Below are 26,069 nucleotides of genomic sequence, written 5' to 3'. Positions count from 1 at the left end.
TTCTGTGTCTATGTGCTTACTGGTAGAAGACAGGTGGTGGTGGAGGTTTTTCTTTGTGTGGGTGTGTGTTTCTGTGTATATATGTTTAATGCCAGGAGACACAGCTTTGGTAGGTGGGGTGTCTGTGTGTGTGTTTTATTTTCTGTGTATGTCTGTTTAATGGTAGGTGATAGGCAGTTGGTACAGGGTTGTGCGCGTTTTTCTGTTTATATCGGCTTAATGACAGGAGACAATTTGGTGGTGGTGGAGGGTTGTGTGCATGTGTGTTTCTGTGTATATTTGATTAATTGCAGGAAACAGGGCGGTGGTGGAGGATTGTGCGGTGTTTCTGTGTAAATCTGTTTAATGGCAGGAGGCAGGGTGGTCGTGGAGGGTTGTACATGTGTGGTTCTGTGTATATTTGATTAACGGCAGGATACAGAGTGACGGTCGAGGGATGTGTGTGTTGGTTTCTGTATCGATCCGTTTAATGTTAGGAGGCAGTTTGGTTGTTGTGGGTTGCGTGCGTGTGTGTTTCTGTGTCTATCTACTTAAGGGCTAGAGACAGAGTGGTGGTGGAGGGTACTATGTCTGTGTTTCTGTGTATAACTATTTACTGGCAGGTTGCAAGTTGGTGGTGGAGGGTTGTGTATGTGTGTTTCTGTGTATTTGTGGTTAATGGCTGGAGACCTGGTGGTGTGTGTGTGTTTCTGTGTATATCTATTCAATGGCAGGAGACTGGGTGGTGTTGGAGGGTAGAGTGTATTTGTTTCTGTATCTATGTGCTTACTGGCAGGAGACAGGGTGGTGTTGGAGGGTAGAGTGTATTTGTTTCTGTGTCTATGTGCTTACTGGCAGGAGTCAGGGTGGTGGTGGAGGGTTGTGTATGTATGTGTGTTTCAATGTATATCTATTTAAGGTCAGTAGGCAGGGTGTTCATGGAAGGTTGTATATGTGTTTCTGTCTATATCTGTTTACTGGCAGGAGACAAGGTGGTGGTCGAGGGTGATGTGTGCGTAATTCTGTGTATACCTGTTTAATTGCAGGAGACAGGGTGGTGGAGGGCGGTATGCGTTTGTTCTGATTATATCTGTTTCATGGCAGGAGACATAGTGGCGGTTGAGGGGTGTGCTTGTGTTTCTGTGTATATCTGCTTAATGGCAGGCAACAAGATGTTGGTCAGGGGTTTTATGTCTGTGTGTGCGTTTCTACGTCCATCTGTTTAATGGCAGAAAATAATTTGGTGGTTAACAGTTGTGTGTTTATGTATTTCTCTGTATATCTGTTTAATGGCAGGGGACAGGGTTGTGGTGGAGGGTTGTGTGTTTGTGTGTGTTTCTGTGCTTGTCTGTTTAATGACAGGAGACAGGGTGATGGTGTTGAGATGTGTTTGTGTTTGTGTTTATATCTGTTGAATCGCCGGAGAGTGTGTGATGGTGGAGGGTTGTGTGTGTTTGTTTATATGTATATTTCATTAATGGCAGCAAACATGGTGGTGGTGGAGGGTTCTGTTTGTGTGTGTGTTTCTGTGTATATCTTTTTAGTGGCAGGAGACAGGGTGGTGGTGGAGTGTAATATGCGTGTTTGTGTGAAAATCTGCTAAATGGCAGGAAATAAGGTGATGGTGGAGGGTTGTGTGTGTGTTTCTGCATACATCGGTTTAATGCCAGGTGACAGGGTGGTAGTGGAGGGTTGAGTGCATGTGTTTCTGTGTACATCTGATCGATGGCCAAAAACAACTTGGTGGTGTAATGTCGTGTGTGTGTGTTTCTGTGTATAATTGATTTATGGAAGCAAACAGGGTGGTGGTGGAGGGTTCTCTATGTGTGTGTTTCTGGTTTTATTTGATTAATTGCAGGAGACTGGTTGGTGGTGGAAGCTGCTATGTGTTTATTTCTGAGTACATCTGTTTCATGTCAGGAGACATGATGGCGGTTGATGGTTGTGCGTGTGTGTCTGTGCATATCTGCTTAATGGCAGAAAACAATGTGGTGGCGTGCCGTTGTGTGTGTATTTCTATGTATATCTGTTTAATGGCAGGAGACAGGGTTGTGGTGATGGGTGGTGTGTGTGTGTTTCTGCGTATATCTGTTTAATAATAAGCGAGAGAGTGGTCGTGGTGGTGTGTGTGTCTTTTTGTGTATATCTGTTTAATGACAGGAGACAGTGTGGTGGAGGATTGCCCGGATGCTTCTGTAAATATCCATTTAATTGCAGGAGACAGGGTGGTTTTGGAGGCTGGTGAGTGTGTATTTCTGTATATAACTGTGTAATGAATGTAGACAGGATGGTTGTGGAGGTTGTGTGTGTGTTTCTGTATATATCTGCTTAATGACAGGAAACAACTTGGTGGTCAATGATTGTGTGTGCGTGTGTGTTTCTGTGTATGTATATTTAATGGCAGGAAACAGGGTGGTGGAGGAAGGTGGTGTGTCTGTGTGTTTGAAGCATATACGTTTAAATGCAAGAGACAGGGTGGTGTTGGAGGAATGGGTGCACATGTTTTGGTGTATATCTGTTTAATGACAGGAGACCGGGTAGTGCCGGAGTGTTGTCTATATGTTTCTGTAAATATCTGTTTAATTGCTTAATGACAGGAAACAAATTGCTGTTGAAGGTGTGTGTGTGTGTAGATCTGTGTAATGGCAGGACACAGGATGGTCATGGAGAGTTGCATGCATGTTTTTCTGTTATGTCTGTTTAATGGCAGGAGACAGTGTAGTCGTGGATGATTGTGTGTGTGTTTCTGTGTATATCTGTTTAATCACAGGAGACAGGGTAGTCATGAAGTGTTTTGTGTGTGTGTTTCTGTTGTATTTGTTTCATGGCAGGAGACAGGAAGGTGGTTTAGAGTTTTGTGTGTGTTGCTGTGTATATCTGTTTATTGACCATAGGCAGGGTGGAGGGTTTTGTGTGTGTGTGTGTGTGTGTGTGTGTGTGTGTGTGTGTGTGTGTGTGTGTGTGTGTGTGTGTGTGTGTGTGTGTGTGTGTGTGTTTTTCCGTGTATAGCTGCTTAATAGCGGGAGACAACGTGATAGTGGAGGGTTGTGTTGTGTGTTTCAGTATATATCTGATTAATGGCAGGAAACAGAGTTTTGGTGGAGTGTTGTCTGTGTTTTTGTGTATATTATTTAATTGAAGGAGACAGCGTGATGATGCAGGGTTGTGTGTGTGTTTCTGTGTATATCTGTTTAATGGCAGGAGACAGGCTATTGGTCGAGTGTTTTGTGTGTGCATTTCTATGTATATCTGCTCATTGGCACGAGAACAGGTGGTGGTGGAGGGTTGGGTTTGTGTGTTTCTATGTATATCTGTTTAATGCCAGGAGACAGAGTTTTGGTGGAGGGTTGTCTGTGTGTGTTTTCTTTTTCCTGTGCATGTCTGTTTAATGGTAGTTGATAAGGTGGTGTTGCAGGTTTGTGTGCGTTTTTCTGTATATGTCTGCTTAATGACAGGAGACAGATTGCTGTTCGTGGAGCGTTGTGTGTGTGTTTCTGTGTATAGCTGATTAATGCAGGAAACAGAGTGGTGGTTGAGAGTTCTGTATTTGTCTGTTTCGGTGTATGTCTGTTTAAGGTCTGTGGACAGGGTATAGGTCGAGGGTTTGTGTGTGTGTTTCTGTATATCTCTGCTCAATGGCAGGAGAACAAGGTGGTGTTGGAGGATTGCGTGTGTGTTTCTATGTATATCTGGATATTGGCAGGAGAAAGGGTGGTGGTCGAGAGTTGTGTGTGTGTATTTCTGCATATACCTGCTCAACGGCAAGAGAACAAGGTGGTGTTGGAGGTTTGTGCGTGGGTAGGATGTTCGTGGAAGGTTGTTTGTGTGTTTCTGTGTATATCTGTTTAATGGCAGGAGGCAGAGTGGTAGTCGAGTGTAATGCGCGTGTGCATTTCTGTGTATATCTGCCCAATGGCAGGAGACAGGGTGGTCTTGGAGGGTTGTGTGAGTGTGTGTTTCTGTTAATATCTATTTAAGGGCTGGAGACAGATTGGTGGAGGTGTAGCATCTTGAGTGAGTGTTCCTGTGTATATCGGATTAAAGGCAGGAAACACGGTGATGGTGGAGGGATGTGTGTGTGTCTTTCAGTGCATTTCTGTTTAATGACAGGCGACAGGGTGTAGTTGGAGGAATAGGTGTGCGTGTTTCTGTGCATATCTGTTTAATGACAAGAGACGGGTGGTACTGCAGGGTTGTCTATATGTTTCTGTAAATATCTGTTTAATTTCTTAATGACAGGAAACAAATTGCTGTTGAAGGGTTGTGTGTGTGTGTGTGTGTGTACGTGTGTGTGTCTGTGTTTGTCTGTTTAATGGCAGAAAACAATGTGGTGGTGGAGGGTTGTGTGTGTGTTTCTGTGTATGCCTGTTTAATGGCAGGAGTCAGGGTGTTGGTGTCGAGATTTGTGTGTTTCTGTTCATATCTGTTTAATCACCGGAGAGCGTGTGATTGGGGAGGTGTGTGTGTGCGTTTATGTGTCTATGTGATTAATGGCAGCAAACAGGCTGGTGGTGGATGGTTCTGTATGTGTGCATGTTTCTGTGTATATATGTTTAATAGCAGGAGAGAGTGGTGATGGAGGATTGTGTGTGTATTTCTGTGTGTACCTGTTTAATAGCAGGAGGCAGGGTGGTGATGGAGGGTCATGTGCGCATTTCTGTGTGTACCTGTTTAATAGCAGGAGGCAAGGTGGTGATGGAGGGTCGTGTGCGTATTTCTGTGTGTACCTGTTTAATAGCAGGAGGCAGGGTGCTCGTGGATTGTTGTATGCGTGTGTTTCTGTATACATCTATTTAAGGGTTGGAGACAGGGCGGTGGTAGAGGATACCGTGTGTGTGCGTGTTTCTGTGTATAACTGTTTATTGACAGCAGATAGTGTGGTGGAGGAGGGATGTGTGTGTGTTTCTGTCTATAACTGTTTAATGACAGGAGACAGGGTGGTACTTGAAATATGTATGTATGTTTCTGTATATATCGGTTTAATTGAAGGACACGATGGTGGAGGAGGCTGGTGTGTGTGTTTCGGCGTAAATCTATTTAATGGCAAGGGTCAGTGTGGTGGTGGAATGTAGAGTGTCTGTGTTTCTGTGTCTATGTGCTTACTGGCAGGAAACAGGCTGGTGGTGGAGGGTTGTGCATGTATGACCGTTTCTGTGTATATCTGTTTAAGGGTAGTAGGCAGGGTGTTTGTGGAAGGTTGTATGTGTGTTTCTGTGTATATCTGTTTAATGGCAGGAGACCGGGAGTGCTCAAGGGTTGCGTGTGTGCATTTCTGTGTATATCTGTTCAGTGGCAGGAGATAGGGTGGTGATGGAGGGTTGTGTGCGTGTTTCTGTGTATATCTGTTTAAGTGCTGGGGACAAGGTTGTCTTGGAAGGGTTGAGCGTGTGTGTGTTTCTGTGTATATCTATTTAAGTGCTGGGGACAGGGTGGTGGTGTAGTGATATGTGTGTGTTTCATTGCATATCTGTTTAATTATACGAGACAAGGGGGTGGTAGAGCAATGTATGGGTCTGTTTCTGTGATGGGGGTGTTGGGTATGTCCGTGTTTCAGTGCATATCAGTTTAATGACGGGGACAGGGTGGTGGGTGGATGGTGGTGTGTGCGTGTTTCTGTGTATATCTGTTTAATCGTAGGAGACAGGGTGGTGCTGGAGGTTTGTGTGTTTGCGTTCCTGTGTATATCTGTTTAATGCCAGGAGACAGGGTGGTGGTGGAGGGTTGTCTGCATGTTTCTGTAAATTTCTGTTTAATAGCAGGAGACAGCGTGGTGGTGGAGGATGGTGAGTGTGTTTTTCTGCCAGAGACAGGGTGGTGCTGGAGTTTGTGTGTGTATTTCTGTATGTATCTGTTTAATTGCAGGAGACAGGGTGGTCGTGGAGGGTTGTGTGTGTGTTTCTGTGTATATCTGTTTAATCGGAGGAGACAGTGTGGTGATGGAGGGTTGTGTGTGTTTGTGTTCCTGTGTATATCTGTTTAATGACAGGAGTCCGGATGGTGGTGGAGGATGGTGAGCGTGTGTTTCTGTGTATAACTGTTTAATGGCCGGAGACAGGGTGGTGCTGGAGTTTGTGTGTGTATTTCTGTATGTATCTGTTTAATTGCAGGAGACATAGTGAGCGTGGAGGGTTGTGTGTGTGTTTCTGTGTATATCTGCTTCATGACGGGAAACAAATTGGGTGTCAAGGGTTGTGCGTGTGTGTGTGTTCCTGGGTATATCTGTTTAATGGCAGAAAACAATGTGGTGGTGAAGGGTTGTGTGTGTTTCTGCATATATTTGTTTAATGGCAGGAGACAGGGTGGTGGTGGCGGGAATATGTGCGTGTTTCTGTGTATATATGCTTAATTGCAGGAGACCGGTTAGTAATGGAGGGTTGTGTGTGTGCGTGCGTGTTTCAGTGCATATCTGTTTAATGACAGGGGACAGGGTGAGGATGGAGGGTTGTCTGTATATTTCTGTAATAGCTTGGTGGTGGAGAATGGTGAGTGTGTGTTTCAGTGTATAACTATCTAATGGCCGGAGACAGGGTGGTGCTGGAGTTTTTTGTGTGTATTTCTGTATGTATCTGCTTAATTGCAAGAGACAGTGTGGTCGTGGAGAGTTTTGTGTGTGTGTGTGTTTCTGTGTATATCTGCTTAATAGCGGGAGACAACATGGAGGTGGAGGGTTGTATTGTGTGTTTCATTGTATATTTGACTAATGGCGGGAAACAGAGTTTTGGTGGAGGGTTGTGCGTGTGTGTTTCTGTGTATATCTATTTAATTGAAGGAGACAGCGTGCTGATGGAGGGTTGTGTGTGTTTTTCTGCACACATCTGTTTAATGGTAGGAGACAGGCTAGTGGTGGAAGGTTGTATGCTTGTCTTTCTGTCAATAACTGTTTAATAACAACAGACAGATATTGTTGCAGGTTGGTGTGAATGTGTTTCTGTGTATCCCTGTTTAATGACTTGATGGATGGTTGTGTGCATGTGTGTTTTATTTATATATCAGTTGAATTGCAGGAGACAGCGTGTTGTTAGAGGGTTGTCTGTGTCCATTGCTGTGTATTTCTGGTTAATGACAGGAGACAGAGTGGTAGAGTGGGATTGTGTGTGTGTGTGTTTCTGTATATATCTGATCAATAGCAGGAAACAACTTGGTGGTGTAGGGTTGTGTGTGTGTGTTTCTGTGTACGCCGGTTTACTGACAGGAGACTATGTGGTGGTGCAGGGTGGTTTGTCTGTGCTTCTGTGTATATCTGTTGTGGTTCTGTTCACTGAGCTGGGAATTTACGTTGCAGACGTTTCGTCCCCTGTCTAGGTGACATCCTCAGTGCTTGGGAACCTCCTGTGAAGTCCTTGTGACGTTTCCTCAAGCTCTTATAGTGGTTTGTCTCTGCCACTTCCGGTTGTCAGTTCCAGCTGTCCGCTGCAGTGGCCGGTATATTGGGTCCAAGTCGATGTGTTTGTTGATTGAATCTGTAGATGAGTGCCATGCTTTTAGGAATTCCCTGGCTGTTCTCTGTTTGGCTTGTCCTATAATATTAGTGTTGTCCCAGTCGAACTCATGTTGCTTGTCATCTGCGTGTGTGGCTACTAAGGATAGCTGGTCGTGTCGTTTCGTGGCTACTTGATGTTCATGGATACAGATCATTAGCTGTCTCCCTGTTTGTCCTATGTAGTGTTTTGCGCAGTCCTTGCATGGACTCCATCAAGTCACATTTCAAAAATCATTTTAATCCACGTGCTCAGACATATAATGAAATATCTCTGTGGGATGTGAAACTTTCGGCTCAGAGGTCAGGGCACTACCACCGCTCAACAATAGCCTTAAAGTTGCAACATGATTCTCCTGTGTGTTTGTTCATCAGCTTTCTTTGAACATAATGTGACACACCCCCACAACAGAATTAAGATCATCTGTTCCAGAGCAAGTGACACTACCACAAGTTCATGGAAGGGAATCGAATCCAGAGCTCTGCCCAAGGGGCAGGGGTGCTATCCACCATACAAGACTTAAACCAAGCCCAGAATTTTAAGTGTCAGTTTTCAGGTCTATATAGATTTATTACATTCTGATTAACATTACTGAAAGACGCAGGCAACAGTTCTCATGGTTAAACAAATAAAAGGTATCAGCCTCAACTATAGGATGATGAGTGCACGTGCTCTGCCAAGCAACTTCTTTAATAGCTTGGCTATGATTTCCAGCTTAAATGGCTGTTATCTGTAATCTGCAATACTCGGGCAAGACGTCTTGCAGAAACACTCTGCAATGTGAGGGATCTTGAATAGATATCAATACTGAAACACCAGGGATGAGGAAAGAGCACAATTTCTGGCCAAAAACACTGGCCACTATTTCCAACCTCTGACATGTGGCTTCCCTCTTCCTGAAATTATTATGTGATGCAAGGCATCAGTTTACTTTCCAGCCCCTCCTTACCCTCCCCTCCCTCTGCTTGCACAAAGCAAATCAAGGTCTTGGTCTTTGGGAAACTCAAGGTCTGTGTTTGTAGGCTTTCTGGAGAGGGGAGGGTTTTTTAAACCTGAAGCAGGAGGGTGAGGGGGCAGTAATATCACGCACTGAGTTTAACTTGGATAAATGTGAGGTATTGCATTTTGGTAAAATAAAAAGCGGGGGCTTATGCAATTAATAGTAGTGCGCTGGTAGTGTTGTAGAAAAGAGGGACCCACAGGTTCCGATCAAATTCACAGAAGTTTATGGCACTTATAGACAAGCTGTTTAAGGCTGCTTCATTGCTCAGACATTTGGGATTAGAAATTGAGAAGTCGTGTTGAGATTGTGCAGGATATTGATGAAGCCTCCACTGCAGTACTGTGTGAAGTTCTGTTATTGGAAGGAGATAATTAAGCTGAAAGGGGTTCAGACGAGATATAGCAGGATGTCACCAGGAACACCTCATCTTCTGCCTCGGGAACCGACGAACACACTGCATAAACATTGGACTCACTAATTTTCAAATCTCCCCTTGACGAACCAGATCCCAAATCCAACCCTGCGACTCAGATCCGATCTCTCGTGGAAACTACCTGTCCATCTTCCTTCCCACCGATTTGCTCCAACTCCCCACTGACCTATCACTATCACCTCCTAGCTTCGCCCACCAACACCAACCTTTCCCCCAGCCTCACCGCCACCACCCATTTATCTCTCAGCCCCTTTGCCCCTTCGCAGTTCTGAAGAGGTGCCCTGTCGTAAACGTTAACTCTCTTGCTCCTCGGATACTGCCTGACCTTCTGTGCCTTCTCCACTATCATGCTTTATCTACACTGAATTCTCCAACATCTGGAGTCCCAATTATCTCTTAGGTACAATCCTCTGTTAACATATCAATGCCGTCTGTCTGTTATAACCCCACGCTGACTTAGGTACACATTGTCTCCACATCATGGCCTATAAAAGTTCTCTCAATCTCTTATTGATATTGTCATGCCTCAGCAGTAGTTACAGGGTCTATGTTTCCATTTATAAGCAGAGACGCATGTTGGTGTTCCTATAAACCTCTGGCATTGCTTTCATATCCAATGCAGACTGAATGGTTACACGCAATTATCTACCATACTCAACATTCGTTCCCTCAATCAGCCTCGCATATCCAATCCGACTGTGTAAATGTTAATCATCATTTTGAATTGTAATAAAATAATATTGAATTGAAAGGCGTTGGCTGTAGCTATTTGTTCAGTGACTGTGATTGATGTCAGTCTCCATGGATCGTAAATGTGTCACTGGAGGGCTTGCCTCTTTTATTAATTAAGGATTCAGTTCAATGTGTTATCCCATAGTATGAGTGGGAACATCGCCGACAGTACTAACAGTGATCAGCAGCTCCAGAGAGACAGGGAGGAGATATCAGAATCTGATAACGTTAGACTGGAATGATCCAACAATGGACAGGAGTTTTTCCACGAGCCTTCACTGGCTTTCCAAACCTTGGGTATCATTAGTATGAAGGATCTATGATGTACTGATTGTTATTCAAGCTGGTTACTGTCCCATCCTCGCTATAGTTGGTGTGCCTGGTAAGTCATTCTAACAGTCTATTAAAGCAGGTTAAACTGAATTGTTGTTCATGTTATTGAAATTAGGAAAGGTGGAAGTCATTGTTTTCAGCTCTAATGAAAAATCGCATTCCTTAGAAATTATAATGAGCAAATTACTACTTTCAAATGACTCCCAATATGCGAGGACAAACTCTAAAACTTCATAATCCTTCTAGCCATGCACAGATCGATATCTCCATATCCTCCCCATTCTCTAATTCAGTCCAATATCACCATCATGATCCTCCAACTCCTCCTCAGCCACAGTGCACCTTCTGAGTAAACCATCATTTGAGCCTCTGTTAAATCCGGAATAACCTGCTTCCAGCCCCTTCTAACCACATGTCAATCACAAAATAATTGCACTTGAAATGTTTAACTTGTTCTCTGCACAGAAACTGTCTGACGGGAAGATAATTCATGGTGCTCAAGTCATTAAATCATGATCTAGAGCCACAGAATAATAATCTGTTAATATGAATGAAATTGGGGGCATTGAAGTGAAACCATCATCATTAAGTATAAAAAGCCCATCTGCTTGCCTCATGTCCTTTAGTGAAGGCATTGGGTCATCCTTCCCTGATCAGGTCTCTGTGCGACTGTAAACCCACAGCAATGTGTTTTACTCTTTACTGTCCTTTGGAACAGCTGAACCAGCGACTCAGTTCAAGATAGGCATAACATGTTGGCCTGGCCTATGAGGGAAGAATAGTTTCCCATGTTCCTACAGTTCATTTCCATTCAGGTGGGTGACTATTCGTTATTTCAAGTGCATTCTTCATAGCCTTTTCTCTGAGTGTGATGTTCATCTCCCATGGCACCTCTGGTGTTGGGTGTGTTGATGCTCACATATAGATGCAAGGAGCTTTTACATTCCATGTCAGGCGCAGTGTAGCGAGAAGGGAAGGATTTTTACGCCACAGGAAAGAAACGGAGATGTCTCAGTGAGGAACAGGAATTATTGTGATCAACCCTGAGAGTGTTGTTGAGGCAGTCTTGGGAAATTGTGGACAGATTTTCTTTCCCTTCTAAGAAATAATCACCCTGCCACAGAGAGAGTGCAAAGGTTTTTCACCAGACTAATCCCGGCGAAGGTGGTAAAATGAGGGCTGAATGAAGATTAATCTTTAGCGTTGTGAAAGAATGAAAGACGATTGCATTGAAACTTAAGGGGAATGGACGTCTCTCATGATATTCTAAACAGATATTAATACGGTGATAAAATCCATGGCTTGATTTTACTCGGGTTACAAGAGCCTCTGAGGACGTTCCCCTCACACCACCCCCACTCCCTATATCGATAGAGAGAGAGAGAGAGAGTCAGACTTTGAATATACTGCATTTGGTGTGTGATCCTACATTAAACATGACGTTATCCAAAATCCTGACAGCAGCCACAATGCCTTCATTCTAAAACAGTTAACTATTCCCATCATCTTCTTACCTCCATGGAGAACATGGGTCTGTCTACTCAGGCATGGAAGATGCCTCTCTGAGACTTGATACAAAACATCTGGCTTCCCTCCTCACTGCCAGCAAACCACGTTAAAGTAGCAGATGTTCCACCAGCAATGGACCCACGAGGAACCTCTTCCAGCCATCCATGAGTGCAGTCCCTGCTCCATTTGTTTGTTGTATTGGAGCATCAGTGACACCCTCCTGTTCATGTATAACAATCTCGTGGGCTGAATGGCCTCCTCCAGGTCCCATGAAACAGGTTCAAGGGTCTGATTGGACCCTACCTGATCCCGTTTAACAGCTCGATGTACTGACCAGACCCCTTCTCTTCCTGTGGAACAAGCAGGAGTATTGAATGGACTGTCCCTCTCCTTGTTCAATAGTTTTAATGGGCTGAATGGCTTCCACATTTCTGTATGTAACCAGCTTGAGATATTGAATAAGCTCCTCTTTTAACTGTGTCTGACGGCACTGTTACATGAATGTGACCGACACTTTAACAGCATAAGCCTGAATGCTGTCCGGCACCAGGAGCTGATGGGAGACAAAATGTTCTGAACATTGTGTAACCCTCAGTGACCATCCCCACCTCTGGTCTTATGATGGCGAAAGACATTGGTGAAGCAGCTGAAGTTGTTTATGCTGAGGAAGCTACCCTGATGATCTCCTGAAGGAATGTTCTGGGACTGAGATTTTCGGCCAAAAAAGGCATCTTCCTTTGTGCTCTGAAACATCCCAGCCAGTGGGGAAGGGACACCTGATTCCCATTAAGCTCAAATAAGATGGCGTTTCCGATGACATTCTCAGTCAAATACTGCCTTGATATCAAGGCTATTCACTCTTTGGTGAGCCCCTGTGTTACCCTCTTGTTCATATCAATAGGTGACGGTGTCTGTGTGAGGAGTGTTTTCCTCTCACAGAGGGTAGTGAATGTCAGGAATTATCTTTTCTCGAGAGCTAGAAGAGCTACATCACTGAAAGTATTTAAAAAGGCGGTAGATGCAGTTTTGACCTGTCAGAGAGCTGAGGGGGTGTGAAGAATTGAACATTAAAGATTAGTTAATATGAACAGTAGATCGGCCATAATCGTATGCAATGGCTTGATTATCCGAACTACGTCATCCTCTTCCTTATGTTCTCATATTCTGTAATTACAAAGTTAATGGTTGTAATTTTCCTGCACGATCTGTTATTGAACGTTGCAATCAGAGAGAGCAAAGTTCTTTCTCTTAGTGAGGTCTGGGGACTGACTTCAGTGAATCTGGGTCTATACCATGACCAACAAATGAAGCAAAAGTTACAGAGAGGAGACACTCTGTAAAGAGACCAGAGTTGTCTTTCGAGGCCAGCCTGGGTTTTGAAGTAACATTTTCCAACCTGCACCAAACTATGTGTGACAGCCTGGAGGGAATGAATGAGATCCTGTGTTACTGTGCACCAGGTATTTGGAGCAAGATGGCCCCATCAACAACAGTGCAGGAGGTGTGAGAGGCTGAATTGAACATAGGAATATAGGACTGAGGAGCAGAATTGGATCATTCGACACGCTGTCACTGCTCCATAAGGCACTAAGATTGTAGCTGCTCTGATTGTGGTTTCAGCAGCACTTTTCTGTCTGCATACAATTTTCCTACATGCACGTGTCTGTCAAATGTTTGAATACAGCACAACTTTGAACAAATGCAATCATTCAGGCATCATAAACGTGGAAAAGGGAATTCCCACTTGAAAAGTCCAATTAGAATTTCTCATTCGTGTTCCGACAAATGTTGGAGAGTCACTGTGTCCTTTTCCAGTCCCACTCTTCCACTGGTTACAACAAATTTTAAAAGTAGCCAGTTTAGTGTTATGACCAATTGTATAGGACGGAGACTGGGTCATTTTTGTGAAAAATGTGAAATGCAGGAATTTGAACTCACAACAAATAGTAAAAGATAGAGTGTCCAAAATGTTCTTCTGCCTTTGAAATTATTCTGCTCACACAAGCTGCTGGTCTTGGGATTTATTTGTGGAACAGTTGGATTTGGCTGAACTACCTTTGCTTCCAGCAGTGAAGAGATTCCAATGAGTCCTGACCAGGAATCCTTCACAAGTGGTGAAGATAACTCAGGGCTTTTCGGGTCTCACGTTTTGCTATCAGGTAGACAAAGGAAGAGAGAGAGATCAATCAGCTCTGCTTCTCAGGCAGGGAACATTTTTCTCCCTCTCTGTGTTGAACCATACAATAATGTCAACTGAACATCAAACTGGGCCATGTGTGGTCTCCGGGAGCATTCTCTGGAATGGATGATAATGGTCGATATGAAGGTGCATCATCCCTGTTGTTGTCCACAGTGCCTTTCATTAGAAAAAAAAAGTCCCTGGTTTGTCATCTGATGGCATGTTTATATGCCTCTGTGTAATTTGTAAATATCAGTCGATGTCTATATATTACGTGTATAGATATCAATGCATCTTATTCTTAAAATTATTCTCTAGACATAAACTCCTTATCAAGTGGAACCATGCATCCAGCTGAAACACCTTTCAGCAAGTCATGTATGAGTCAAGAAGATTTCTCATCTCAGATCAAAACTGATAAGCCCACAACAAAAGGCCTTCATTCCAGGAATGCGTGAAGGGAAACATCCATGAAAATCTTCTGAAAGAATTATGTATATTTTTTTAAGTTTAGGCAATCAAAACTGCACACAATGTATCCGATGTGATCTCAGCAATGCCCCGTTCTGATGCAGTTAAACATTCCTCATTAAACGTGATAACCTTTGCCAGAAACAGCATCATTCCACTTACTTTCCAAATCACTTGCTGCATCTGCAGACTGACTTCATGTGATTCATGTCCCAGGAACATGGAAATGGCCTGTATCACAGAGTTCTGCAATCTCTCTCCATTTAAATTGTTCGCCATTGTTTTATCCTTCCTGCCACAATAGACAACTTACCTTATGTTCTTTCTGCTGAAGGTTTGCTCACTAACCTTCCTTGTCTGTATCACATTGCAGACTCAATACCTCCATTTGACGACATCTTGAATGATTATCTTGGTGATGCGCTAATTGAGCTTCGCGCCATTCAGTTCCCTTCCTCCAGATCTTTGATACAGATTATTTATGATTGATGATCCCACAGTGATCTCTACAGCAATACACAAGTTACAGCTTTGCAACCTGAAAATAAACATTTATCTCTACTCTCTATTTCCCATTAGCGAAAGTTTCCACCTTTCTGCGTAGCACCTAAGGTGGTTTGAATGGCCTCCTCGTGGGCTGTGTAATGTACTCAACGAGCTGAGTTGCTTCATTCTCTATTATTGTGTAACTCCTTCGAGGGGAAGAATGGTCTTCTACCGTTTCATTATAACGATCCCGCTTAATTGAAAGGGGTGGTCCCCTACCTTGTAACAACATCGAGATGTGGATTGAGCGAAATCACATGGGGTAGGTGCAGCAGTATATCTCTGCAACAGCCTCGAGGGCTGGATTAGGGAGCAACAAATTGGGAAGGTGCAGCAGTATATCTCTGTGATAACCCTGAGGGGTGGATTGAGGGAACAAAACATGGGGTAGGGGCAGCAGTACATCTCTGTAACAGCCTCGAGGGGTGGATTGAGGGAACAACACATGCGGTCGGGGCAGCAGTACATCTCTATAACAGCCTCGAGGGGTGGATTGATGGCACAGCGTATGGGGTAGGGGGAGCAGTTGGCCTTTTGGCTGCAACATTCAGAATATTCATAACTAATCCGAGAGTCCTTCTCCTGTCTGTGTCCAATAAACATTGACTCTCCTGTCCAGCAAAGATCAGTCAAGCTCAGCCTTGAATATCTTCAATAACCGAGTCTTCACTGCTCCCTGAGGATGAGGACACCACAGGTAGCACAACACTAAAGTGAAAGAGACGTCCTTATTTCATTGTGGGACTGTTATTTTAAACCGTGTTAACCTAACATCAAATCACCACTTCTTTTCAGACATAAGGACACAATAATTAGGAATAAACAGAAAGTATTCTGGACTTCAAACCTGCCCCACATTCCCGCTGACCCTTTCCAATCAAATATGTATCAAACCCAGCCTCTGTTGCTGTCTCAGAAAGAGAATACCTGACAGCACAACATCACAAGAACATTAAAGCAAGGAGCAGAATGAGGCCATTCGGCCCAGCGAGTCTAAAATTCCGTTAAATAATTTCTTATATGTATCTCAACCTCATTCTTCTGCCTTCTCATTAGAATCCTTGATTCCCTTACAAATCCGAAGCATATCGATTTGCATCTTAGTGACACTTGTTTCTGTTCCTCTGTGTATCTGTCTGTGTGTGCCAGTGTGTGCGCGTCTGGATGTGTGTATGTGCCTCTGTGTGTGTGTGTGTGTGTATATACACACACACACATATATATAATATATATATATATATATACACACACACGTGTATGTCTATGTGCTTGTTATCTGTGTGTTTGTGTGTCTACGTATGTCTGTCTGTGTATCAGCCTATGTGTTTCTTAATCAGTTCTGGTCACCCCATTATAGGAAAGATGTGGATGCTTTTGACAGGTTTCTGAGGAGGTTTACCAGGATGTTTCCTGGACTGGAGGGCCTATCTTGTGAAGAGAGGTTGACTGAGCTCAGACTTTTTTCATTCGAGAATGGAGGAAGAGAGGGGACCTAATTGAGGTATTCAAGATAATGAGAGGTATAGATAGAGTTGATAGCCAGAGACTATTTCCCAGAACAGAAATGACGAACACGAGGGGTCATAGTTTTAAACAAGTTGGAGGAAAGCATCGAGGCAATGTCTGAGGCGGGTTCTTTACACAGAGAATTGTGAGAGCATGGAATGTGTTGCCAGTAGCAGTTGTGAAAAAAGGTCATTGGGGACATTTAAGAGACGACTGGACATGCATATGTTCACAGAAAGTTGAGGGTGCATACATGAGGATCAGTGGTCTCCACAACATCGTGGGCTGAAGGGCCTGTTCTGTGCTGTACCGTTCTATGTTCTATCTTCTATGCTAACTGTGTTTGGGTCTATTTGTATGTGACTGTATATGTCTCTGTGTGTTTCTACCTGTGTGTATGCCTATCTCCCTGTACATATTGTGTGTGTTTGTATATTGGGGTGTTTGCCAATACTTCTGTTTATTAATGTGTCTGTGCCTCTGTGTAGTGAGGTATCAGTGTCTTTTTTTGGATGTGAAAGGACTGTCGTTGGAACTGCCAGTGGGTTTAAAGAGAGAATTGTCTTTCACTGAACATTGCTCCTTAATCAGTCAGTGGGACGTGGATGTTTCAGAATTTCCACACGAGGAGTCCCAGTACTCTCTGGCTTGTACCAGTGTCCTACCCACATGGTAAGGGGAAGGGGTGAGGGAATGGATATCGGGAACTCCACCACCAGGCTTTGCTTTTCTGTCCTACTCCAGGCTCTTCTTCCTGGAATGGGAGAAAGGGAGGGTGGGACGGAGAGTGGGAATGGGTTACCCTGTTGTTCGTGCTGGTGTAGTTGGGGAGAATTGTGAGGTGTCTGGAATGAGTCAGTCGACAGTTTGGAATCCAAATAGCATTATTAGTGTGGGGGGTATTGCGTAGGTGACAGAGAAAGTGAAGAAGAAAGTTACTGAATTCAGGAGTGAGTGGTTGTGCCTGAGCCTTATCTGGAAATAGAGCATGAACCTTGTTCGGGGCTAGGTGCTATAACAGATATACAGTGAGTGTGAGTGAGCAGAGAGTATACGGTAACTCTTATCCTGACAGAGCGGGGAGGATATCTATGCTTATCCTGTATTACAGGACATTTCTTCAGATCATCTCAGCGTCGAGGTGAGGCTCCCCGAATGTCTTGTCCAAATCTGTCACTAATAACGACACAGACCTTTCCCTCAGCTTCCACAGAATCAGTTAAGGTAGAGCTTAGAGATAGCAAGGAGTAGCAAATATTGGTATGTTATATATCAAAACCAAAAGCTAGCAGAAAATCTCAGCATCATATGCTTCGGAAATTAGATAGGCAAGTATTGTGGATAGTGCAATCTTATTGGATGGTCTCAAGTTGCATCTAAACTGCATTAACTAAGTGACTGCTCATGTTGTGAAAAATAAATTCTGTAAGTGTATATGAGATAGGTTGAAGAGTATGTTGTGAAGCGAACTAGAGAGCAGGTTATTTTGGATTTGGTGTTGTGTGGTCAGGATGACGAATTAATGACCTTGTATTGAAGCAGCTTTTAAGGAATAATAACATTAATAACGTGAGTTTTATATGGCGTCTGCGTACAATATAGAATGCTTGAACTTTCTAGTTTAACATCATGGAAGACTGGAGGCTAAAGGGTCAAGATAGTTCCAGTGAATTGGGAAAGTACAATACAACATTCAGTGGGAGACAAGCAATGGTTGTTAGAGTCATAGAGTCCGACAGCATGGAGACAGGCCCTTCAGCCCAAACTATGTATTCCGACCAAAATTTCCATCCACACTAATCCCATTTCCCTGCTATTGCCCACTTTCCTTCTAATCCTTTCCTAACCGTGTATTTATCCAAATGCTTTTCCAAGGTTGTTAATGTATCCGCCTCAATCACTTCCCCTGGCAGCTCATTCCATATGCGTACCAGCCCCGTGTGTAAAAAGATTGTTTTTCAGGTTTCCTTTTATTCTTTCTCCTCTGACCTTAAAATGATTCTCTCTAGTTTGTGATTTCCCAACTCTGGGGAAAAATAAACTGGGCACATTCACTCTATCCATGCCTGCCATGATCTTACAGACTTCCATATGATCCTCCCTTAGTCTCACACACACAAAAGTAAAATGTCCTAGTTTGTCCAACCTCTCCCCAGTCCATTGAGTCCTTGGAAACATCCTTATAATTTTCTTCTGCATTCTTTCCAGTTTAATAACATCCTTCCTATAGCAAAGTGAACAAAACTGAATGTAACGCTACCAATATGGCCTCAGCAGCATCCTGTATAACTGCAACGTAACTCATTAATTTTGATACTCAGTGATATACACTGATTAAGGCCACTGTGCCAAAAGTTTTCTTCACTGCACTGTCTACCTCTGAATCAACTTCCAGCTAAATCCCAAGGTCCCGCTGTTCCACTACACTCCTTAGGTCCCAACCATTCACCATGAAACTCCAACCTTGATTTGACTTTCTAAAATGCAAGAACTTGCACTGCTCAATATTAAAAGCCATTTGCAAATTCTCAGCCGACTTCCCCAGCTGATCAAAGTACTGCTGTAATTTCTGAAATTTATGATAACCTTCCTCACTCTCCATGATGCCACCTTTTTTAGTGTGGTCTTCAAACTTACAAACCACGTCTGTCCATTCTCATCAAAATCATAGATATACGTAATATGCAGTGGTACCAGCACCAACCCCTGAGGCATTCCACTTGTCACAGACCTCCAGTCTGACTAGCATTCTTCCAGTATTACTCTCTGCCTCCTACCATCAAGCCAATTTGTACCTAAGTTGCTAGGTTCCCCTCAATTCCACGTGATCTAACCTTCCAAAGCAGCGGAACATGTGGAACCTCACTGAAGGTCTTACTGGAATCCATATAGACTACATATACCACCCGGACCTCCTCAACGTTGCTGTTCACTTCATCAAAGAACTTCAACACATTTACGAGTCATGATCTCCCATGCACAAAGCCGTGCTGAATTTGAAGAAGTGCTTTTGCCGAAGCATCGATTTTTCCTTTTCCTCTGATGCTGCCTGACCTGCTGTGCTTTTCCAGGACCATTTTAAATTACTCCGAATCACAACCTGTATTTCCAAATGCAGGTATATCCAATCTCTCTGAATCTTCTAAAGTAACCTACCCACTAGATTTTAGGTTTACTGGTCTTCAGTTCCCAGGTTTATCATTGTAGCCTTTATTGAATATGGGCTCAGCATATGCTAACCTCAAGTCGTCCAAGACCTCACTCGTTGGCCAGCAATGATAGAAAAGAGCCAAGTAGTACTCCCACAATTTCTTCTCTGTCCATCTGTCCTCCTGCAGTGTTCCTGAATGTATCTGGTCATGACCAGGCGTTTTTAGAAATACTGCAACGTCTGAAAAATACGTCTATTTATTTCAGGTACAAACACGAATGCGTGAGAAAGTGACTCGGTGATGGTTAACATAACAAATTAGAAAATATATTCATCATAGGAATTAACTTTAGAAGAATTCCAGATATTCTGGAAAGCTGAGAATTCTCAGAAATTAACGATCCGGAAAGGAAGGACATGAAACTGATAAGGAACACAACAACTACATCAGTCTATGATCTGTATTTCAAATGAAACAAAATAAAAGCAAGGTCAAATGCGGAAATTTGTAATCGGGAGAGGAGAGATCATTGTGGAGAACAGGGAAAAGGTCAAGAAAAGAACCAATTACTTTACATCTGTCTTCATGGAGGGAGATCCAGAAAATCCCCCAGTAATACCAAGTGATCATATCGGACTTCTGCAGCTAAAGACAGAAAGTCAATTCATATCAGTAACAAGGTAGTACTTGAACATGGAGCTGGATTGGGCATTGCTAGGTCTGATGAAACAGATGTACTTCCTATCAAAATGTCAGAAATAAATCACCAATAGTCGTATTAATTGCACTGTCGATGCTTTGTTTTAATTTCCTGTACATTCAGCAGAGACCGGAAACTATTGTGGATAAACGCGATCCAAGCACTATCAATTAATGGAAGGGATCCAAACAGCTACAAAGGGAAACAGACATAGTGTGAAGAACTGCAGACGAACAAACGTGACATCTATAGGGAAACTTATAGAATCTATTACACAGGATGACACTTTTGATATCTGGAAATTAACAGCAACAATGGAGAGAATCAGCATGAATATCTGATATAGAAATCATACTTGATAAACATCAGAATTGTTTGAAGTTGTTTCTTACAGCATAGATAATGGGAAACAAGTAGAAGTCGTATATACTGGATTTTCGGAAGGATTTCTATACGACCTCAGTGAGTTCATAAATGCAATGAATGTGAAGGGAATTTCGAGGACTATATGTAAGTGGAAAGTTAAAGTTTGTTTCGCCTTCTTTTAAGAGATACAGAAGATTGATGTAAAGACATGTTGAAGCAGTTTCACAGTGTGTTGATGGGACAGTATCTGGAGTACTGTGCACAGTTTTGGTGACCGAATCTCAGAAAGAATATGCTGACCACAGAGGATGTGCAATGGAAATTCTCCAGATTAATCCCTCAGATGGTGAGATTGCCTGATGAGGAAACTCGGCCTGTGCTCGCGAGAGTTTCAAAGAATGAGAGGTGGGTCACAGTGAAATTTAGAAAATTCACAAAACATACGACAACTTGGAAATTAGTAGAACACTTGCCCATTCCACATTGAAGGCAAATAATGGCAGGATCTGGGACAGGCCGGTTAAGGCTGCAATAAGGAGGAAATTCATCTCTTCGAGGAGACTGACTAACACAGGGGCATGGAAACCTACTGGCAGGCAAGATTAGGGAGAATCTCCAGATATTCTCCAAGTGTATCCAGTAGAACAGAATAACCAGGGAGCAGGTAGGACTCATTAGTGACTTGCCAAGTTGCATCCAAATCAACTTTAGTGGTAGGAGACAGAGGGTGGTGGAAGAAGGCTGTTTGTGTGATTGGAGGCTCGTGTCTAATGGTGTACCACAGGGATCAGTGCTGTGTCTCTTATTAATTCTGATTCGGAGGTGTTAGTGTTGGACTGGGGGGGACAAAGCTAAAAATTGCATAACGCCAGGTTATAGTCCAAAAGGTTTACTCGGCGGCACCACCTTTCGAGGCACTTCATCAAAGCACACAACCACCTGGTGAAGAAGCAGCGCTTCGAAAGCTCTTTATGGGAGCCACATTACAGGAAGGAAAGTGATTGTACTGGAGGGGGTGCAGAGGAGATTCACCAGGATGTTCCCTGGGATGGAGTATATCAGCTATGGAGAGAGGCTGGATAAGATCGGGTTGTTTACGTTGGAGCAGAGAAGGCTGAGTGGTCCGTGAATCAGAAGGATAAGATTACGAGGGACATGGACAGGGTAGATAGACAGCAGCGGATCCTTTTAGTCAAATGGCCCCACATTTAAAGTGACGGATTTGAGGTTTAGTCAGGATTTGAGGACTGTTTTTCACCCAGAGTGTGTTGGGGTCCGAAATGCACTTCTTGAGAGGGAAGTTGTCATGGTAACCTCAAAACCTTTAGAAAATACATGGTTGTGCATTTGAAATGCCATAAGATTCACAGCCACGGGACTTGTGTCGAAAGGTGGGCCTAATGTAGACCGTGCTATATTTCTGATGGAACAGAGACTGTGCTTCTGTTCTTGTATGGATGTGGGAGGTCATCGTTGAGTGGCTTAAGATAGCATTGATGGGTTTCTGAAGAATATATATCAAAGTATATAAGAGTGAACTTGTAATATCTTCCGAAAATATGTCAATGGCAAAATTAAGAGAAAAAGTTTCAGCTTTCTTACAATCTGATACCAGATAATTGAGGACAGGGAAATAGCAAAACTATTGAGTAAATACTTCAGATATACCTTCACAGAAGAAAAAAAACAAAGAAAACTTCCTCGAAATACTAGAGAACTTTAGTCTAGTGGGAAAAAGGGAATAGCAACTAAATTAGCAACTAAACAGTTTTAGAGAAAACTATTGGACTGAAATTATTGGCCAGAGACAAAGTCAACAGAGATTTATGAAATGGGAATTATATTTGGGAAAGTGGCTTTTAGCAAAATTATGGAGAAGGTATTAATGCAATACGATTGGAATCTCAGCAAGATTTTTGATAAAGCCCCTAGCCTTTTGTGCAAATTCAAATTCTGTGGGACTGGGGCTAATATATGTTCATTATTTTAGAATGGGAGAGCTGGCAGAAAACAGTGAGTAAGAATGAAACCATGTTTTTTTAAAGGAAGGCTTAGAGAATATAACAATAATCGAGATTTGACATCCAGATATTCTCAATACGCAACATGTCTTTGGTTGAGGGGCTCAGATGCAATATTCTCAAGTGTGCTGACAGTACTAAACGATGGCAGCTTGCGAGTGGATGAGGAGGATGCAAAAAAGACTCCAAGGTGATTGAGACAAGAGGAGAGACTGGGCAAATACGTGGTCGATGGAGAGCAATGGGAGAGATGAGATGTTGTGCACTTTGATGGGAACAATAGAATGGAAGCCTATCATGTGCAAAGGGAGTGGTTGAAAAATGTTGATCCATAAAGGAACTTTAGCTGCATTTTTGTTTTATTTCTGCGCAGCTCTCCGAGTCCACGTCAGGCAGTGAGTTCTGAAGGCAGAAGCCAATACTTGGAATGACATTGACACGCTGACCAGAGTATAAAGACCTCATACGGATACTGTAAATAAAAATACAAAAATTGCTGGAGAAACTGGGAGCTCTGTAAAGGGTCACTGGACCTGAAAGTTTAACTCTGCATTCACTCCAGAAGATGCTGCACCATTTTCAGTCGTTTCTTCAGCAATTCCTATTTTTGGAAAATTTTCAAAGAAAGAGATCAAAGATGCTCAAACATCCTGTCCAGCATGGCGTGCCATATACTGGGAACTGAACAGGAGAGAGCCGTAACATTGAAAATGATCTGTATCTCCCTGTGCACCAGTCAGTGAAAGTAATATTGCAGGAGTCGAATGCAGGTAGGCCAATAAATGGTGCATTCACCTTCATTTCAGGGGGATTTGAAAGGGGAAGTAAGGGTCATGCATTATTGTTCAGTTTCCAGTGTATGGCACGCCATGCTGGACAGGATGTTTGAGCATCTTTGATCTCTTTCTTTGGAAATTTTCCAAAAATAGAAATTTCTGAAGAAACGACTGAAAATGTTGCAGCATCTTCTGGAGTGAATGTAGAGTTAAACCTTCAGGTCCAGTGACCCTTTACAGAGGTCCCAGTTTCTCCAGCAATTTTTGTATTTTTATTTACAGTATCCATAATTATTTGTTTAGTTGAAATTTTGTTCTGTGCCTATTCATTCTGGAGAAACTCAGCAGGTCTGTCAGCATCTGCAGAGACAGAGAAAAAACATTAGTATTTTAAGCCAAATGTGACACGTCTTCACTACTGAAAAGAATTGGAAAATGGGATTCTTAATCCCTTGTCAGATGTGAAGGATGGGTGACAGGAAAAAGAGGGTGTGGCAAAGATAAGCCGGCTTTTAGCTCGGATGAACGAGTGGATGACGTAAAATGTGTTTAAATGAAGGTGTGAATGAGGGGAAAGGGGTTCTAGAACATAGAACATAGAAAAATACAGCGCAGTACAGGCCCTTCGGCCCTCAATGTTGCGCCGACCGAATCCTACCTAACCTACACTAGCCCAATAACTTCCAAATGCCTATCCAATGCCCGCATAAATGACCATAAAGAGGGACAGTTCACCACTGCTACTGGCAGGGCATTCCATGAACTCACAACCCGCTGTGTAAAGAATCTACCCCTAACATCTGTCCTCTACCTTCCACCCCTTAATTTAAAGCTGTGTCCCCTTGTAACAGCAGACTCCATTAGCGGTAAAAGGTTCTCAGTGTCTACCCTATCTAAACCCCTAATCATCTTGTACACCTCTATCATATCTCCCCTCAACCTTCTTTTCTCCAATGAGAACAGCCCCAAGTGCCTCAGTCTTTCCTCATACGATTTTCCTACCATGCCAGGCAACATCCTGGTAAACCTCCTCTGCACTCGTTCCAATGCCTCCACATCCTTCCTATAGTATGGCGACCAAAACTGCACACAATACTCCAGATGAGGCCGCACCAGAGTCTTATACAACTGCAACATGACCTCAGGACTCCGGAACTCAATTTCTCTGCCAATAAAGCCCAGTACACCATATGCCTTCCTCACAGCACTATTTACCTGGGTGGCAACTTTCAGAGATCTATGTACATGGACACCAAGATCCCTCTGCTCATCCACACAACCAAGTAGCCTACCATTAGCCCAGTAATCCATCTTCTTGTTATTCCTACCAATGTGAATGACTTCACACTTAGCTGCATTGAATTCCATTTGCCACCTTTCTGCCCAGCTCTGCAACTTGTCTATATCCCGCTGTAACCTGCCACATCCTTCCTCACTATCCACAACTCCACCGACTTTTGTATCATCCGCAAACTTACTCACACAGCTTTCAAGCCCCTCCTCTAGATCATTTATAAAGATAACAAAAAGCAATGGTCCCAAAACAGATCCTTGTGGTACACCTCTAGTAACTGCACTCCAAGATGAACCTATACCATCAACTACTACCCTCTGTCTCCTTCCAGCCAGCCAATTCCTAATCCAAACCTCTAATGCACTCTCAATGTCATACCTCCGTAGTTTTTGCATTAGCCTACCATGGGGTACATTATCGAACGCCTTACTAAAATCCATATACACAACATCTACTGCTTTACCCTCGTCCACCTCCTTAGTCACCTGCTCAAAGAACTCAATAAGGTTTGTGAGGCACGACCTGCCCTTCACAAAACCATGCTGACTATCCTTGATCACGTTATTCCTATCCAGATGTTCATAAATCTTATCCCTTACAATTCTCTCTAAGACTTTGCCCACCACAGAAGTCAGACTCACTGGCCTATAGTTACTAGGGCTATCCCTACTCCCCTTCTTGAACAAGGGGACCACATTCGCCATCCTCCAGTCTTCTGGTACTATTCCCGTTGACAATGACAACATAAAAATCCAGGCCAATGGCTCTGCTATCTCCTCCCTAGCTTCCCAGAGGATCCTAGGATAAATGCCATCATGCCCAGGAGACTTATCTATTTTCATCCTTTCCAGTATTCCCAAAACCTCCTCCCTACATCCTTCAATGACATCCATTCTAATCACTTGTGACTCAATATCTTGTGAGTGCAAGATAAAGAAGACACAACCTGACAATGTCATAGAAAGACCAGGAGGGAGAATGCTGACTATGTGGCATTATATAGATCTGTCCATAGATACGTTTTCACTGTCGAGATCATCGCCCCCGTTAGACAAAGGAATCGAGGTGCTTGACGTTTTATTGGCACTAGTAAGATTTCATGCTGCCTTAGTGTTGTAATATGGAGAAAAAACAAATCACCATACGAAGTTTGGGCTGAGTATTGTTTAGCTGTCATGTTTAATATTGTTTCAAATTTGCAGTGCTTATCTTTAAATGCTTGTTCTTGAAGTTAGTATCAGATGGAGTGTGGGAGGTTGGGTGGTAAAATCATGAGATACATGGATAGGGTGAATTGCCAAGATCTTTCCAACGGCATGGGTGAGTACAGCCATAGAAGGCATAGGTTAAAGGTGAAAGAGGAAAGATTTAAAAGGATCGAAGGGGCAACTTTTTTTACACAGAGGTTGGTTGGGTATGGAATGAGCTGTCAGAGGAAGAGTGATAGATGCCAGTACAACTACAACATTTAAAACTCATTTGGACAAACATATGAATGGGAAAGAGTTAGACGCATAAAGGCCAAATGAAAGCAGGTGGGACGAGCTTAATTTGGAAAACTCGGCCAGCATCTACATTTAGAAAAGCTTCA

This window comes from Hemiscyllium ocellatum, chromosome 46 (genome assembly GCF_020745735.1).
Source record: "Hemiscyllium ocellatum isolate sHemOce1 chromosome 46, sHemOce1.pat.X.cur, whole genome shotgun sequence".
NCBI lineage: Eukaryota > Metazoa > Chordata > Chondrichthyes > Orectolobiformes > Hemiscylliidae > Hemiscyllium > Hemiscyllium ocellatum.
This window is presented reverse-complemented; position numbering follows the sequence as displayed.